The 17015-nt window shown below is 37.2% G+C and overlaps 1 long non-coding RNA gene across 1 annotated transcript in view; it reads right to left on the bottom strand.

Annotated features, from left to right (window-relative positions):
* Positions 1-8745: 8745 nt before the first annotated feature.
* Positions 8746-17015, bottom strand: part of LOC128140217 (uncharacterized) — a 35160-nt gene continuing 26890 nt past the window's right edge. Inside the window, exons 3-4 of the long non-coding RNA XR_008234672.1 lie at positions 14904-14986; positions 8746-9199 (exon numbers count right to left, since the gene is read on the bottom strand). This is a non-coding gene — a long non-coding RNA (uncharacterized LOC128140217). The remainder of the gene's footprint in view (positions 9200-14903; positions 14987-17015) is intronic.

The following is a 17015-nucleotide window of genomic DNA, read 5'->3' as shown; positions in this document are numbered from 1 at the left end:
ACTCTCCGTGCATTACACATGAATATATTTCATAAAAACCCTAGGGCCCTCACAAATTAATACCTGTTTAAAGAGTAGATCTGTTTAAAAAAATACATTTCAGTGCTACGTAAGTATTAGCTTGACAGGTATTTATATTTTATTTATAAGTTAGAAACCTTATTATAAATGAAGCTGGTACTGACTTCAGGCAGAATAGAAAGGAAATTTGGAAGACTTCAAGGCAAAAAAGAGGCAATCTGCAGAAGACCCTAAGTGCTTATGAATTCCATCATCTTTAGACAAGCTATGCGTGCTTGGCACATCTGAAAACAAAGCCCTGTCACTTAAGTTTTGCCTTAAGTTGCACAATCTTAATTTTTGCACTAATCTTAATTAGTGTTTACACGGTACTCCTTTTATTAATTTATTTACACAGAGATGCACATTAAGCTCAGAGCCCCCTTAGGCCAACTAATGGATAAATAAATACATGTTGTGAAACACTCCTTGCCCCAAAAGTTTGCAGTTCAAGTAGAATAGGCAGGAAAACAGACTGAGTTGAAATTCATGAGTCTGCACAGCACAGCAGAGGTTTCTGGTCTCCTAAGTTCCAGTCCAGTAGCCTATACATTGGTGTATGTGGTTCTTTCCAAGGCAGTAAAAGCTTGCTACTTGCACAGTGCTGAACTCCAGTCAAGGAAAACATTTGGATCTAAGCTTAGAAATAAGCAGCTAAATAATCCCATTTAATTATCCACATGCTTAAATGTGTGGATGTGGATATGTGAACAGCTTTTTTGGATCAGGACCGAAAGGCTTTGCACTTACCACAATATAAAGCAATGCAATACTGCAGACTGTGCCCCACGGAGCAGCCTCTGTATTCTGATCAACTTAACTTACTCATCTTCTTCTCAGTTAGATATTCCTCTCTGACTAGATAAAATTTGTTCTCATGTTTCTATTCTTTCCTTAATTAAGATAATGTTCTTTTAAAGTGGTTTTTAATACTGGTGTTCTCTGCTGCCTATTCTTTCTTGTTCCTTCAAATGATACTTGCATGGTACATACAGAGTGAAAGCAATCAGCATTCTTTCTGGATAAGTGTAAACAACTCCTACACTACACTGCTAATATTAATTTCGTTGTGTTGCCTGAAGACACACATAACTGGCTCATAAAACCAATGCTGCCAGAAAAAAACTTGCTATCTCTCTCTTGCAAAAGAACTTTGGTGATTTTCCTACATAGCTCATCTATTTTTCTCTCCCTAGACTTCTCTTTTTTGAAACAAATCTAAAGGTAATAATTTCCCCTTGTTCCTTGCTTCCCATCTTTCTAGCATTTATTCATTAGACTCCGTAATGCTAATCTTGTCTATCTCCACTAAGTTATTAGCATATTTGTCATTTAAAGCCTATTCCCAATTATTCAGTTTATCTGGTGAGCATAAACTTTTTTCTTATTCCTGGACTGTGAAGAAAGAAGAACCGAGAAGTAAATGGCAAAAATCCCACTGGAGGAAATAAGGTCAAGTTACATGTGTGATGTTCAAAAACAAACTGAATTTTTGCATACTTGTTTGTTACTCAGAATTGGTTGGGGCTATTTTATATAAAAGTGTTATTTATTATGCACAGGACTCATATATTCAGAAGATCCAACAACTGTCATTTCTGATCCCTCTAAGGAAGAAGGTGAAAATGACGTATAAAGATTAAAAAAGGGTTTTTTTTTCTTGTTTATACCATGTCCTAGGTCTTTTGAGTTTGGAAGGGATATACATTTTCATGTGTAAAGGTCATAAGTATTCTTAGGAAAAAAAAGGCATACAGAAAGTGTATCAAATGTACCTGATATGTGAACACTTTGATCAAAAAAAGCTGAAACATGGGCAGAAAGATATAGCAACTGAAATCACTGTGCATCCCATGGCTTAAATTGTTAAAGTTTAAGTGAGAACTGTAGTAGCAACATCTGCTCATAGTGAAAAGTGAGAATGGCCCAGAAAACCCTACCTGAAAATTCCTGGAGGGACATAACTTTCACAGAGGTAGGAAATCTCTGCTGGTACAAACAGGGAAAAAAAAAACCAGCGAAAAACCCTAGGGCCTCAGTCGTAAGAGTACTTAAAAAGAAACAGTGAAGTGTTGAGTTTAAGAATAATAAACCCCCATAAACGTGAAGAGAGAAAACTTTCCCAAGTGTACCCTCAATAAAAGGTCACCTTGTCCACGGTGACAAGCTAGCATGGTTCAATAGTAAAGCGAAGTTAAGGGAAATGAGAAGGGTGTTCATTCAGTGGAAATACATCTGAAGATTTAATGCAGTGCCGAGTCATCTTGGTATGAATCTGCAGAGATCAGTGACCTAGTGAGAGACTGTTATAACAGGGGCTGTTATATGGCTGCAAGTTTATGAGCATGTAGTCATATGTAGATGGTAAAAGCCCCACAGTAAGCAACACTTCACTGCAAGGCTGGCAACAAAATTCTTTGCATTTTGGGCTCTGCCAGGCCTGGAAAACGAATGGGCACAGAGCAGGAGGGCTCATTCTAAAGTGCTTTGGCTATTTAACCACTGTCAGCACTGAGAGGAAAACTGAGGAAAGGCAAAGGCACCTTTGACATCTGTCTATCAAACATCAGTAAACATGTCTTCTAGGTAACTGTTCTCAGTTTCAATACCTTGACATTTGGGTTGTGCAAATGGGGAAACATGTCCTGTCAAAGGAAACTGGGAAACATACTTTGCTTTTCTTGGTTTTCATGTAGGGTCTTCAGCTTATCTGTATATACATATCCAAGTATGAGAGAGTTGTGTCTATTGTTAGCCCCATAAGATCCTTCTGTGAATTCATCTCTACTATTGCCACTGTTTTAGTTTTCAGTTGGGGCAGTAGGAGGTACCAATTTGTGAGCCACAGGATCCAGATACGGGAGCAAGAACAATCATAGGCTTTTGGATTGGTCTTTCTTGCCTTTTAGAGCTGTTTCTGTCTCTGCAGACTGTTCCCAAGGTTACTTTCATCACTACAATTCAAGATCTCATAATCTTTATATCTTTCCTTTCAGAGACTTCTGGTATGTGTCTCTCCAGTTTCTACTATCCCTGGTACACCTCCTGATTTCTTTGCAGTGGAAGCAAACTCTGGGCATCAGGTAGATAACTGAAAAGTTCGCTTCTCACCTTTTTGGTGGTGATATAGTTGTAGAAATTAACAAGCATATTCTTGTTTTTGTAAAGCTGATTTTGGAATCAGAAGATGTAAAGGAACAAGGATAGTTGGCTTTTTTGATGGACACCATCCATTTCTTTTTTAATTTCCTAATTTTCAGGTTGGGCTTATTTGGATGTGCTTTACATAGAAAGAATGACAACCTGAAGACCTGTGTCATAGGAGACTACAGGAACAACAGAAAGACAATACCATTGCATCAGATGTAGAGCACACATCAGATTTTAATTGAAACTTCTTGTCTTTTCCCATTATTTTCTGACAGGATTCAGTGCTGATGTTACACCTTCATTTCTCTTTTTCTGGAGAAATTTACATAAGGTTGCAATTGTAGGTAATTCAGAATCCTTTTTAAGTGCAATGTTGTTTGAACAGGTTAGTTTTTCTGTGTGCTTTTAATAGTATAATTTGATATCAGAAGAAACACAGTTAGTTCCTTTGGTATGAAGTTTTGACATCTAAGCTTGAAAGCTCATGAAAGGTGAGAGACATTCGTACAATAAAGGTCACACGTAAAGGCAGGAAAGTAAAAGTTTTCCATTTAGAATGCTGAGTTCTTTGATTTATAATACTGACATAAGTGAAGGCTCTGTGGGGGCATAATTTAATCCACATGATTTGATTCAGTCTGTTGTGGAAGCTGGGCTGCGTAATCCAGTGATGGGGAGAGCTACCTCTGACAAGCAGACACTATGAGCAAAGTGGAAGGGTAGGTGGTAAAGACCTGTGCCAGCCTGCTTCTGTAGCATTTTTGGTGCCACCTTGGGCAAATAAAACTTCAAGCTCTTCCACTGCACATATTCCCAAGTGAAGAAAAATGCTTTATAGCCTCAAATACTTTTGATTAAGACATCATCTCTTGAGTTTAAAATCAGCTCAAACTATTCGAAGAACTTCATTACGCAAACAATCGTGACTGAAGCACAGACAATTTCCTGGGGATTAATAACCACTGAGAGAAGCTGAAGGTATGAACTGCAGTGAAGGGCTATTAAATCCAGTCAGTCATTAAAGTCTTGGAAATGCCCTATGCTTCAGTCAGTATTTGAGAAAAAAAAAGAAAACCAGGTTCTGCTTTATTCTGGCATAAATTTTGGATCATTCTATTGACTTTGAATTTACTTTGAAATCTAGTTTCTTCATTATGAGATTCAGCTATTTAATTTATCGTGCCATTTGTCTTTGCGTGCAACGTACAGTACTGCTGCATGAGTAAGTCATTGAGGTCTATTGTTATTTAGATTACTGGAGGAAATAATATGAAATAAAGCCATACTTACAATTACCCATATAAAATACTAACATGTTAAAGTGTTGCCAGTCTTTCAAAAAGATTTTTTCCATTTTCCGTGGGAGAGAAATGTCAGATAACCAAAAACTAGTTACTGCTTGAACTAAGAAAGCGAGTGAACCATATGAAAAATATATAATAAAACTTAAATGTTATGTGCAATTAGTTTTTAATTAATTGTCTTTTATGTTTGATCAGTCACCTGTGGTTTCATTGTTTAATGTACTGTTGTCAGCTTTAAATTTCTATTTTCTGTGGAGATGCAGCTTTTCATCCAGTAGTGCGCTTTGTTATTTCATTATAACAGTAGGCCAGAAATTGTTGCCTGTCAAAGCAAGAATTGACAAATCCAATTGAAGATCTGGCTGTTGTTTCAGAAATGGGTTTAAGTATCAGTGGACTAGAAAAGTAGTCTATAACTATGAATGCCATATATTCCTACTCTTTACCTTTTCCCCCATCCACATACTATATAAAGGATGACTTGGTAGAGTTGAGAAAAATATTACCTTAGATTTGGTTAGGATTTCAATGAAATAATTTACAATACTGTAATACAGCAGAAATGGGCTTCATGTCTTTTTAATTCACAAATATGCCTCTTTGTGTTTAGGTGACAAGGCAAGTTCTGTATCTTGAGAAGGCTTTCAAAAGTGTATCATTCCTGGATTATATGTTAACACAGAGAAAAAGGGGAAAGTTCTGAGCCATTTCAATTATTTTGCTGCAAGATTTGTAGAAGGCAAAAAGAGCCAAGCCAGAAAATAGAAAATCTGGTACTCAAGGAAATAGAGAGAGAATAATATGAGCACTGCGATAATATGCTAACTGAAAGGATTGAGGGGAACAGGAATGGATTTTCTGTATGCAATGAGAAAAAAAGAGGAAAGGGAAGAAAGGAGACACTTCAAGTTAAAGGAGGGTTTCATTAGTTAAGTTCAGACGGTGAATTGAAACAGCTAACAGCTTTTTTTAAATTTAGTAATAAACAAAATTCACAGAAAATATAAGCAATTAAATATGACAGAATTGTAATTACAAATATTGAGTAGTAGAACTAAAAAAGAAGATAAATTGAAAAAATGAGAAAATACACATCAATATATAAATCCAGCAGCTAGAACAGTCACAGCTTCAGCTGTTAAAATGTAGCTGCTTTGTAGCTAGGAAAGTGGATCTCCTTTTTTTTTTTTTTTTTTTAAGACACTTTATGGGACATTATATATGAAGATTGTATACTAATTCATTCAATTCACATAAATACGTTTTAGCACTGTAAATATTTTTGAGTTAACATGAATATTAGCAGATCATGCTGAATTCAGTTTTAGCTCATTTATCATCAACAATCAATAAAAGATCTGATTCTAAAATCTTTATACTGATGAATTGCTGTAGCAGAAAGAAACAGGGGTAAATTAATAAAGATTAACAAGAGTACTAGGTAGAAAGAATATATCTTTCCTTTATCCCCAAAATAACTGAGATGATAACAAATAAATGACTTTTTCTCGTTGTTAGATTTTAAATGCCAATAACGGGAGGAAGAAAAGGAATACAGGGTTTAAAAATGAGGGACACTTTGAAACACAGGTATGAACACACACAGCTCGTCCATAAGACAGCTGCACCTCCAGGCTCATCTCATGTGAGGGATTTAGCCAAGGTGCTGTGCAATGTTGCAGACTTTATGATGTTGCCCTGACCCACCACTGTGCCCCTTAGTTGTAGCAGGAAAATCAAATGTGCTAATGCCTCAGCTCATACAACAGTAAAAGAGCAGAAACTGCTGAAGAACGAGTTTTAAGGCTCACATTTGCTTGTACTGCAACACATTTACTTCTGTTATAGTTCACTGTGCACAGTACTAGCTAAAACTGACAAAGACCATGACTCAGGCAAATGTATTGACTGCAAGCTGCAGCAGCTGAAGAGCCAGCACAATTTGACTCCACCAACACTGCTGTGGTAAATTTCCGAAGGAGAGGAAGGGCAGACACCAAGGGTGGCAGCATTATAAATCAACAAAGCTACGCGTGCCAGAGCTTGTGGGTTTGGACTAAAGAAAATATAAACCTCTAAATTTATACCTGGACACTTAGATCATGATGAAAGAGGGAATTCAGTCATCTTTGAAAGCATTAGTTATCACTGCTGTAGACCATTTCCTTTGCACATATTGCCAAAAATTATTATTGCCCCGATTATCTCAAAAACTTTCAGGTTCTCTACTCCCCCCCGCCCAATTCTGGGGAGAAAAGAGCTCTAAGTAGTTATAGGTACCTGTTATAGGAACCTGTTCATTTTGATGGCAGCTCTATTGCAGTACAGAGGAGCTTTGACTAGCCGACATGTTACCTTTCTAAATACCTTGTGCAGACTTACCTTCTCAGTGGCCTTTGTTAATGTGATATTATGCATTCTCCTTGCCTTATTTTGGGGGTCGATTTCTGCCTCTCAATGCACATAACACATTCATAGCAGAAGATCAACAGTGGTACTTCCCAACAGCTCACAAGACAAGTGCATAATACCTTTTCTGTTACTCTGTCACATTTTCTCCTTCAAGAGAACTATGTTTAATAAACATATTATTTCATTGATACTTAAATTCATTTACCTTTGTGGTTGTAGCTGAGAAGACTATAGTAGAAAGAATCACATTTACAGCTAGGTTTTACACAAGCTTTTGGAATAAGTCATAGTTTTACAGCAATCAAATTCTCCAAAATATTACTGATCTAAAATTTATCTGATTTTAATGTGTTCTTTTCCTACCTAGACTAAATGGAAGCTTTGGAGATAAGTCAATGCTATTACAAAAAGTAATTATTAACATTTTAATAGAGGTTCCTATTAGTCTTTCTATTCATTGGTCACAAAGCCACATAGCAGAGGAAGTATTACAACTTTATTCTGAATTCTTTGCACAAGTTTATAAAATGGCAAATATTAAGCAGAATGCCATAGATTAAGGTGATTTTGCTAGCCTTCTGTTGAGCTAATATAAAGACCAGTATCAGATAAAGAAAATATCCTGCCTGTCCTTAAGTAGCTCAATTCTTCATCTTATCTTGTTGGCATTTTGTGCCGTTACAATACTACCTGGAATCAAATGTGAAAGTTTCCTCTGGTGTACAGTAAAAAGCTTCCTTTAAATCTTGCAATGCCCATTTCAGAATTAAAATAGCAATATTAAGCGGTCTGGTCCTGGAAAAGCAATACCAATAGAAATAAAACCAGCTGTATTTTTATTCTACAAAATGGAGGAAATAGCAGTTGCTACACACAGAATAGGTTACCGTATAGCCTGCACTGTTAAATATCTGCTCTGGGGGACGAACTGTGCAGACCAAGAAATCACGTCTGTAGGAGCTGTGTTCACATATAGCAGGAGAATGATAATTTTTTTTTTTTAGAAAGATGGACTTCTCTAAATAATAGCAAGTACACTCAATAAAGCACATTTATCATGTGTCAGTTTTCTTGATTTAGCAAGTAGAAAATACTGAATGCTATCTGGATGCTTACTCAGATAGTGCACTTATGGGCATATGGAGACCAGCTTAACATCATCTACCACACCAATATTTCATTTCTTCTGATCCACCTCAATATGAGGCATCCCTTTGGACTCCAAAAAGTGGAAGGTCATGAGCTTTTGTCAGATACAATGTGACATGAAGCGTAATTGTGGCATCTACCAGGAAAGAAGCCAAATGAGCTGTTTCTGGTTATTTCTATCATGTCTGCCATTTCTCAGTGCAGTGAGGAAGAGAATATTTTGCCCGTCATTGCCTCACCTATAGCAACAGAAAAGGACTGATGGGATAAACACAGATGGTAGCAAGAGCTCAGGAAAAGTTAGGTATGGGGAGCCCAACTGATGAGAGCAAGAGGTTTTGGAGAAAAAGACAGACAGCAAGAAATCATATGCTGGGGAGACAATGATAACAATTTATAGCACTTTTCCCTTCCCCAGTGTCATTTTAGTTGGCCCTAGGTTCTCTTTTGCCTAGCGGCCATGCTCCTTGTAGTCTCCTCGGTTTATACTCCACCTAATTTCCACAAATCCCATTTCTAGGGCTGCAGGGTATGTGGTCCATCCACCCTGCAGTTGCTCTCACTGTCTGGAACTTGTCGCTAACATTTCTCTGCTTTTCATATGCAGTGGATACTTACCTAAATTGTGAACACATATTTAAATACAAGATAATTATGAATTCTGGCTTTACCTTTCATAAACCAGAAAAACTAGTCTGTTGTCACAGGGTGCTTCTGGGAGCTTAGTATTTGTCTATAATAGCAAATTATTAAGACGGCCTAGGCAAGTCTGGGAGAGTGATAAATGGCATGAGCTATAACTGTCCCAGAAAGCAAGCTAACAATAAAACAATGCTGCACTTGCAGACAGCTTATAGTGACGCCCTTTGAGCTTTCTGGTACAGCGCTAGTATGTAAGCGTGCTCCTTGCTATATTATGCTTGCCTTGTGCGGAGTGCTTTCCTGGCTATCAGTGTTCACCAGCAGACTCTTCTTCATACTGGAACGATGCTGTGGGGAACTGGACACTTCTAGAGCATCTTAGAATCCATTTTTATGAGTTGCCACTTCATCTCACTCCAGTAATTACAGGTAACTGTTCACCGAATTCAGAATACCCAGCATGGTTTTGTATAGATAGAAACCTCTACAGAAGTTTAATAAGGACACAAAGGATAAGAATTAAAAATAAATGAATTGTGTTTATCAGTGTTTCAGTTGGCTTAAAAGTTTATTTTGGCATATAAGAGTTGGTCTGCAGCCATTAGCCATCAGATTTTCTTCACAAAACTGAGTCTAGCCTTCGAAGGGATCTCATTTCGCATTATACTCCATAATCCTCTCAAAGTTGAGGCAATGGTTAGAAAGGAAGGAAGAACAGTTTTTCAGACTCCAAATACTTTTCATTTCTCTCCATCTCTCCTTCCATTGGAAAATGTTTAGCTTGCATTCCAGAAAAAACACTCTGTAAGTTGATACATATATTTACATAAAGGGTATAATTTGACAGCCACTCTTTATAAAGAGTATACAAAAATGGAGTTAATGGGTGCAGCTTATTACTGATTTTCTGATTGCAACCACAAGAAAAAAAAAGTCATGCTGGGGTAATGATGTGCTTGAAGTGTACTGGTGGTTCTGGCTTTAAGGAATACTTTTTAATGTATTTACTTCATTTTAATAAATATCTGCAGAATGAAAGTATGAGATCTCAGGTGCTTCAACAAGAACCTTGGGGGGGGGGAGGACATGACATAGGATGGGGGGACGGGATGGGGGAGGCATAGATGAAGGCAAGAACCACAGTTTTGTTTTGGTTTTTTTTCCCTGCCTTTCTTTTTCTCTGCAGTGACTTCCTACTCTTTAATGGCCAGGTCATTGCTTTATTTCACTGTAGAAATGCTTCTCAGTATCTTTTTCCCAGTAAAAGAGGAAAGTTGCCTGTGTTAAAGTGGCCATTTAGCATCTGACTCTGTGAAAGGTACTTCCCATCTGCCTGATGAGTATTTTACTTCCATTTAAATTTTCACTGATATAGACTCTCTTAACTATCTGAGGAAATTGAAAGCCCATACCTTGGCGTAACACCCTGTGACTGCTTGCAAGCGATTTGACTCTACGAGTGATTTTTAAAAATATTCCTTTCAGACAGAATGTGAAGTATACTTTACTTCTTGAATCTAAAAGTGTAGATAGGCCTTTTAAAGATGGCATGTCACAATCTGATCAGATATTTAGTGGATGATGTATTAAATGAGCTAATTTGTTATTAGGGGAATAACCCTGTAATTCTGAAAGAAATTCAGTTTCCTGTGTTTCCTTTACATGGCAAGGTGTCTTCAAAATCAAGGCTTTTGGCAGCATGGTTCAAGCCTCACCCCACCTGTGACTGTGAGTTTTCTCCTTCTTTCAGCACTAACCCTATGCTGACTGGTGTTGGCTTCTCTATTTAATACAATCAGAAATTCTTAGTTTCATATAACAGTGAAGTTCTGTTTTCTCTTAATAAGAAATGCATAGTAAAGTAAAATCAACCTAGTGAGTCAAAATTCTAATTTGATTTTTTTAAGAACATGTGTTAGAGTATTTGTGGCCTCAAGGAATGAATTAAACTGCTCTATTTTGTATATTCAAGTAATAAGAATTTACTAATTTAATATAGTAAGCAAAGCAAATATTACTTCCCTTTCTCCTTTTTTTCTTATGACAGGAGACTGTGCATATTACCTGTGACCATAGTTTAAGTGCTATGCTACCATCTGAGAGAGGTAATCCTGGAATAACACAGGGACCTTACTTTAAACTTTCACCTTTCTACCAAAAAGCCTGACAGTACTACTTTTTCATCACAGACAAGGAGAGATTTCAAATCAGCTCATCTTGGGAGCTTCAAAGTCTTTTAATATGCACAGTTTAGGGTAGTGGAATTTCTTTCATGTGGTTTCTCAGGTGGCTTTGCATTTTTATATTTCAGAATGTCAGAGCAACTAGGCTATGCTCACACTTCATGCTCTGGCTGTCAAACCAATGTCAAGTCCTAATTACGAGATTTTTGAGTTGATCCCACGTGACTGGGTTTTCAAACCAGAACAGACATAACGGGGTACTGAAGTTCGGCAAGTCTTTTTCTGATGGTCAGAAAAGAGCAACACAAATGGTCATTGTTGGAATATAATCTAAATATAAAGACTCTTCCTGTCATCAAGCATTCAGTGTGTGTTCTGTGTACTCCAGAGCATAACACTTAATTCAAAAACTCAAAGAATGCTATTTGCATAATTTATTCTGTTTTGCATAACTTCCTGTATGAGTTCTGCTCACATTTTAGAAAAAAGATTTCATGTATATATATGAAAATATTATAGTGTTGAAGCAGTTTAGAATCATTTTACTAGTGTATTAGTAAATGCTTCCTGTAGCAATCTAACACAGTTGCTGTACCTATAGACAAATATAAGGTTTACTGCATTATATATTCATAAGAAGAATGCAGAATATGCCCAGCGTTCGTACCTTAGTTTAGCCTACCAAGAGGAGCAGGATAAGTCTCTTCATGTATATCTTAAGTGAACTGAAATCAATCTTTGGGGGTGCCTGCCTCTCTTCTGACTTAAAGACAGCATTTTAGACATCTCAGATCATTAAAATTAAGTGGGAAGAATTTGGGCCTGTACCATGGCCTTTGCAGTCATGATTTTATTGATGGAAATGAGAGAGGATGGTGAATTTTGGCTGTCACATTCCCCAGCAGCCGCCCAGACCCATGGGTGCTTTTTTGTCGTGTGAGCTGGTGTGAGCCTCACCTCCTGGAACTGCACCTCCTCAGGAAGGATGTTCCTGAAAATGGACAAGTGAACTGGGTGCTGTACGTTGTCTCCTAAATTGGCTCAGGAAGGTGTGGGATATCATCCTGATGTAGTTAACACAGGAAAACTACTGCCTGGAAATGTGCACTTATGTGAATCAAAGTTTTAGTTACTTATGACCCCGTAGTGCTGCTTTAAGCTTTTATTCACGTCTCAAAGCAGAGTGCAGAGAAGGCTGCTGTCATTCTCATTTTACAAAGGCAGAGGTGCAGACAGCAGCGAGCTCTCGAAATGACCTGGCCAGATGCACAAAATTGGCAGAGCCGGGAGGACTCTGACTGGGTCACTCTTGCATGTTGTGCTTGGTTGGGATGCTCCTTCCTCGACCACTGTGCATCTGCACAGAAAAGGAGGATAATACACTATGGCAACTGGGATCACCTATGCCAAAGACAGTTGCATAGCCTGTCCTGCAGATCTGCTGACCTGCTACATCTGCCTCTGTGGGATCACAGAGCAGTAGAAAGGTCTGGGTCCTGGGCTGCATGCTCAGAGGAACCCAGCAAGAAGTTACATTTTCCCACAGCAGGGATAAACCACAGCGTTGCCTCTGCCATGTGTCCAGTGGTCCCCTCTCTCCTTGTGTGACCTGCTATGTAAGGTCTCACAAACTGGTCCAAAAAAAATAAATGAGGTGCCTGTGCATACTGTCAGTACAAACGCAGATGACAACAACTGAGAAAATACAAGAAAACTGTGTTTGTTGAGTGTTTATATTAACAGTCCCAAAATACCTTTGTTTTTAATATATATTTTTAAAAGTCTCAAACTTTGGCACATTATGAAATAATGCAGAAAAGCTTTAATAACAATGTATCCTATGAAATACCAAGCGAAGAGGGAAGGATTTTGTTTGTTTGACCAGAAAAATAGTTACACCCCCCAGTCATCCTATCCCCCAAAATTTTAGGACTGAGAATTTTTTTTCCTTGCTGTTACCTTATTTACTTGCCTGGATTTTGTCTGTCAGATTACAGTGTTAGGAACTATGAACCACTTGACAACTCCATGTGATGAACTTAAAGTTCAACACAGGGCTGTTCAGTTCTTTCTTCAATACTTGTGAATACAAGGCAGGACTGCAGGGGAAAGGACCAGTGTCCTTTGAAGCCTCTTGGCAGCAGGAGGCTGATACCGGTGACAGCTTCTAAAGCCCCCTACCAATAACCTCAAGACCTTAACTGCCACTCAGTAATATTTTGTGGCCTTTGGTCCCTCACATTAATTTCATCTTTATTTTTATGATAAAGAATGAATGTCCTTCAATCCACAAGCTACATCTCAGAGGACAGCCAGGCTTATAAACCAGTAGATACAAAAGAAATAATCAACACTCCCAAACTCCAACCTTCAAACCCCAAACTCTTTTAGGATAGGAAGATATTTTATTTTTTTAATAAAGTACATATGCATTCAGAAGGGAAATAGGGATTATAATTCTATCTATCTACTATATGCATTGCAATAATTCTCTAATAAAGAATATATTCTAAAATATTTTGGTCTTTTTTTTTTTTCTTTAAACTGTTGGCAAAACATCTATGTATTTGTGCTTATCAATTTGTAGGAAGTGAGGTCCTGTATCTTAAACAGGAGAGTCTACTCATACAGAATTGTGCCAAATGGTCATCCTACTCCTTAATGCGCAAAGGGCAGACACTCAGTGAGGCTGAAAACAATAAAATGACTAAACAGAAATGATGGCAAAATATTGTATAGCTGGCAACAATCCTTTGTTTCGTGGGAAGGTCATGCATTTTATGCCCTCATGACACTCATCTGAGTTAGGAGCTGACCCAGAAACGTACAGAGTGTAAAATTCAAGAATAGTAACCCAAACCAAAAAATCAAAGCAAGAAAGAAACTAGCACAAAACAATCCAACAAGCTTTTTCCAGCTTGATATGAAGGGCTAAATATAAATAAGTTGGAACTATTCAAAGACTTAGATTTAGCGGAGATACTATGTACTAGACAATCTTTTAGATACACTTTGATATTAAGATTTGAGGCATAATTGTTATGCATTGCTAAATCATTCGAAAGGTTTCAGTTAAGGTCAAGACTCTCTGGGAATGGCTTTCAGATTCTGCAGCATTTCATTGCAACGGACGAACAATTCTGTAGCAAAACTGGTGGATTTTTTTTAAAGTAATTTATATTTCAGCATTAATAGTTGCTGTGCAGATGATACTAACTTTTTAGTGAAGTGAAATATAGCCATGGTGTCAGGTTTTCTGAAGACTCGCGAAAATTATGTAGAAATAGAATTATCCTTTGCACTTTTTATTTTTGCTTTTTGTTTTCATCACCCACTCATATTAGAAAATGTATTTCTTTCTTTTTTCCTTTTTTTTCTTTTTTTTTTCTTTTTTGTCTTTCAGTCCTCTTTCTTTCTTTGAAAGCTTGGATTCTCATGTAATCCATGCTACTTCTGGTAAAGGATGGATCTGAAGCAGGTTTTGTGCTCATACTTGTAATTGAAGGGTACCATATTTTTCTTTACATATGATTAGGGAAATAGAAACTGATGGAATAATTTTTTTTTCCAGTTGTTTACTCATTATTCTTTGCCAGCCATAGTGTCCATGTTGCTTTAGTAGAACAACAGTAACATTTATTGCAAGCCTTCAGACCAAAGTTCCCACTGTCTTTGTAATAAGGGATTTCTTAACCTATTGCTTGGGAGAGAATGTAAGTCTGGCATGTCTTACCACACAGTATCACTTCTGGTGGCAGCTGGTTGGGTCACTATACATTGTTTCCATCCTTTGTGTGCAGGTCAGATACCTAAATTAATTTAACCACAGAATAAAAATATGCTCAGTTCTGATACTTACCCATTATTTACTGTCCATATAGCACCATGCCCTAAGTTTGGTTGTGAACACTTGTGAAGAAGAGAAATTCTAAAATAAGAGTTAGCTGTAATGGCAACTTTTATTAGACATTTTAAGATATCTGAAATGTAAGTCACATCTTACCTCCCATTATTGATCAGTTTTGTTCAGCCTGCATTCTGTTCTCAGCCCTGGTGGGTTATCCTCATGGCCTTCCATGAACAGAGCTAAAAAGCAATAGTTTGAAAGGAAAAATGTATATTTGTACAGTCTCTTTCCACTGTGTTGCTTATCATTGTTCCACTTCCATGCCAAGGTAATGCAGATTCTAATTAACTGATTTGTTCTCAGTCACTGGTGGTGGATATTAAGCTTGCTGAGCAAAAAAAAATTTGCCATTGTGTTCTCATCTGTATCCAGTATTACTGATAGCAAGCAAGAATAAGCAGTATGGTAGGATAACTGTTAAACAAACAGTTAAAGTACAGTTTGTGTCCTACAGTGGTCGTGATTTAGATTATGTGAAGCCATAATAAATATTGAAGAAGAAAAATTGGAGATTTGTCCTGCAAGTGCCTGTAGTACTTGTAAAATTAATACAGCTTTGCACAGGAAAAAAGGGATCTAATCCATGGATTAATGGTTTGAATTTATCCTTTGCACTTTACCCTTTGTGAGGGTAAAAGATCAGGACACCTTTAAAAATAGTATTTTCTGAATTCATTTGTGGAAGCTTCTCACTCATGAGGAGAGGCAACAGGCAATGGAAATATGAGAAGTTTGAGACATGAGTGATGCTTGCTTGGCCTGCCATCCCCCTCCGCCTCCTCCAACAGAAGGAATAATGTAGCACCAAGATCTGGTTCTTAAGAGAGCCTTAAGGTGCAACAATCACAGTGCAATAAAGCTATTTCAGAGCAAAGAAATGGGGAAGAGTAAACTAGTTATTGTACCTAGATTTTAAAATATTTGCAGTCTAAAAAGATAGCAAGCTATATGGAAAATAACAAGTATAGCAACTATCAAACCTGCATATTAGACAGAAATAGGGTCCTAAGGTGTAATGAGAATGAAAAGACTGAAGTCCTGAAAATGCTGCATTGCAGGTAAGTATCTGGCAGTACTAAAGAAGGGAGAAATATAGATATATGACAGCTGTTCCAGGAGAAAGCTGGCTTCTGGATCAGGTTACAAAAGTTGCCACGTACCATCAAGCTCTGCATGGTAAAGTTGTTTTTTGTTGATATACTGCCAGACTGTGATGCCCTTATTTGCATTATGACTAGAAATGGAATACTGTTACACTGTACAAATCAGCAGAATTATATTACTGAAGCTGAGCAATGGTACATAAACTTGTTCAAAAACTTTATTTGAAATCTCCTTCCAGTGGCTATTTTAAGTAGGAGGATTTCTATTAATAAGTGCTAACATGCCCTAATAGAAAAGTTATGCTTTATAAAGACAGATTAGTGATGAAAATTATTAATTTGCCTTTAATGACTATTTCAGACAGGAACTGGTTGTGTTGCAGATGTACTCCAGTTTCTACCTTATTTCAAGATTTATCTTGCTGTGCTCTTTGACCAAAATTAAGCTGTTCTTAGGTTTTATTATTCTGTTATTTTTTAGATAACAGGTGACTGCCTTTCTTCAGTGTCTTCCTGATTTCATACAACAGGGGGTTCTTTTTAATATTAGAAATTCTATTTGAATTTTAAAAACTGGGTTTAGTCACAGTTTTCTGTACTAGAACGTGCAATTACTAGAGCAGAAAAACTATTGCCTGAGTATGTTTTATTTTTTATAATCTCTCATTCACAGTATGTTCTGAAGTCCCATGCAAAATTTTTAAAAAATAAAGGAAGCAGAATCTGTAAAATCATACAGTTGCTCTTTTCTCTCTTTGAACACCTCTACAAAATAGACGTGATAAAATGAAAATTACTTTTATTTCATTCATTTTGTCTGAATCAGTCAGTAGTTGCACAGTTGAGAGCAAGGCTAGTGTCTTCTCAGTGGTCAGAGTCACGCAGGCACCAACAGGTCTATCAACTCTGACCTGCACCATGCAAATACACTTTTTCACAGTCATTTGAATCAGGGTTATCACTTACCCTTTTGCTCGTATTCTGTTGTTAAGGTACAATCCTTTATGCCAACATCAGGAGGAGACAAGAAACACTCTAAAATCTAGTTAAGAAGTACTATTCACAAATAGTGAATTATTCCTGAAAAGGAAAATGTCTTTTTCTT

Source organism: Harpia harpyja, chromosome 1 (assembly GCF_026419915.1).
Source record: "Harpia harpyja isolate bHarHar1 chromosome 1, bHarHar1 primary haplotype, whole genome shotgun sequence".
NCBI lineage: Eukaryota > Metazoa > Chordata > Aves > Accipitriformes > Accipitridae > Harpia > Harpia harpyja.
Note: the sequence above shows the minus strand (reverse complement) of the source record. Positions and strands in the feature narration are given on the sequence as shown.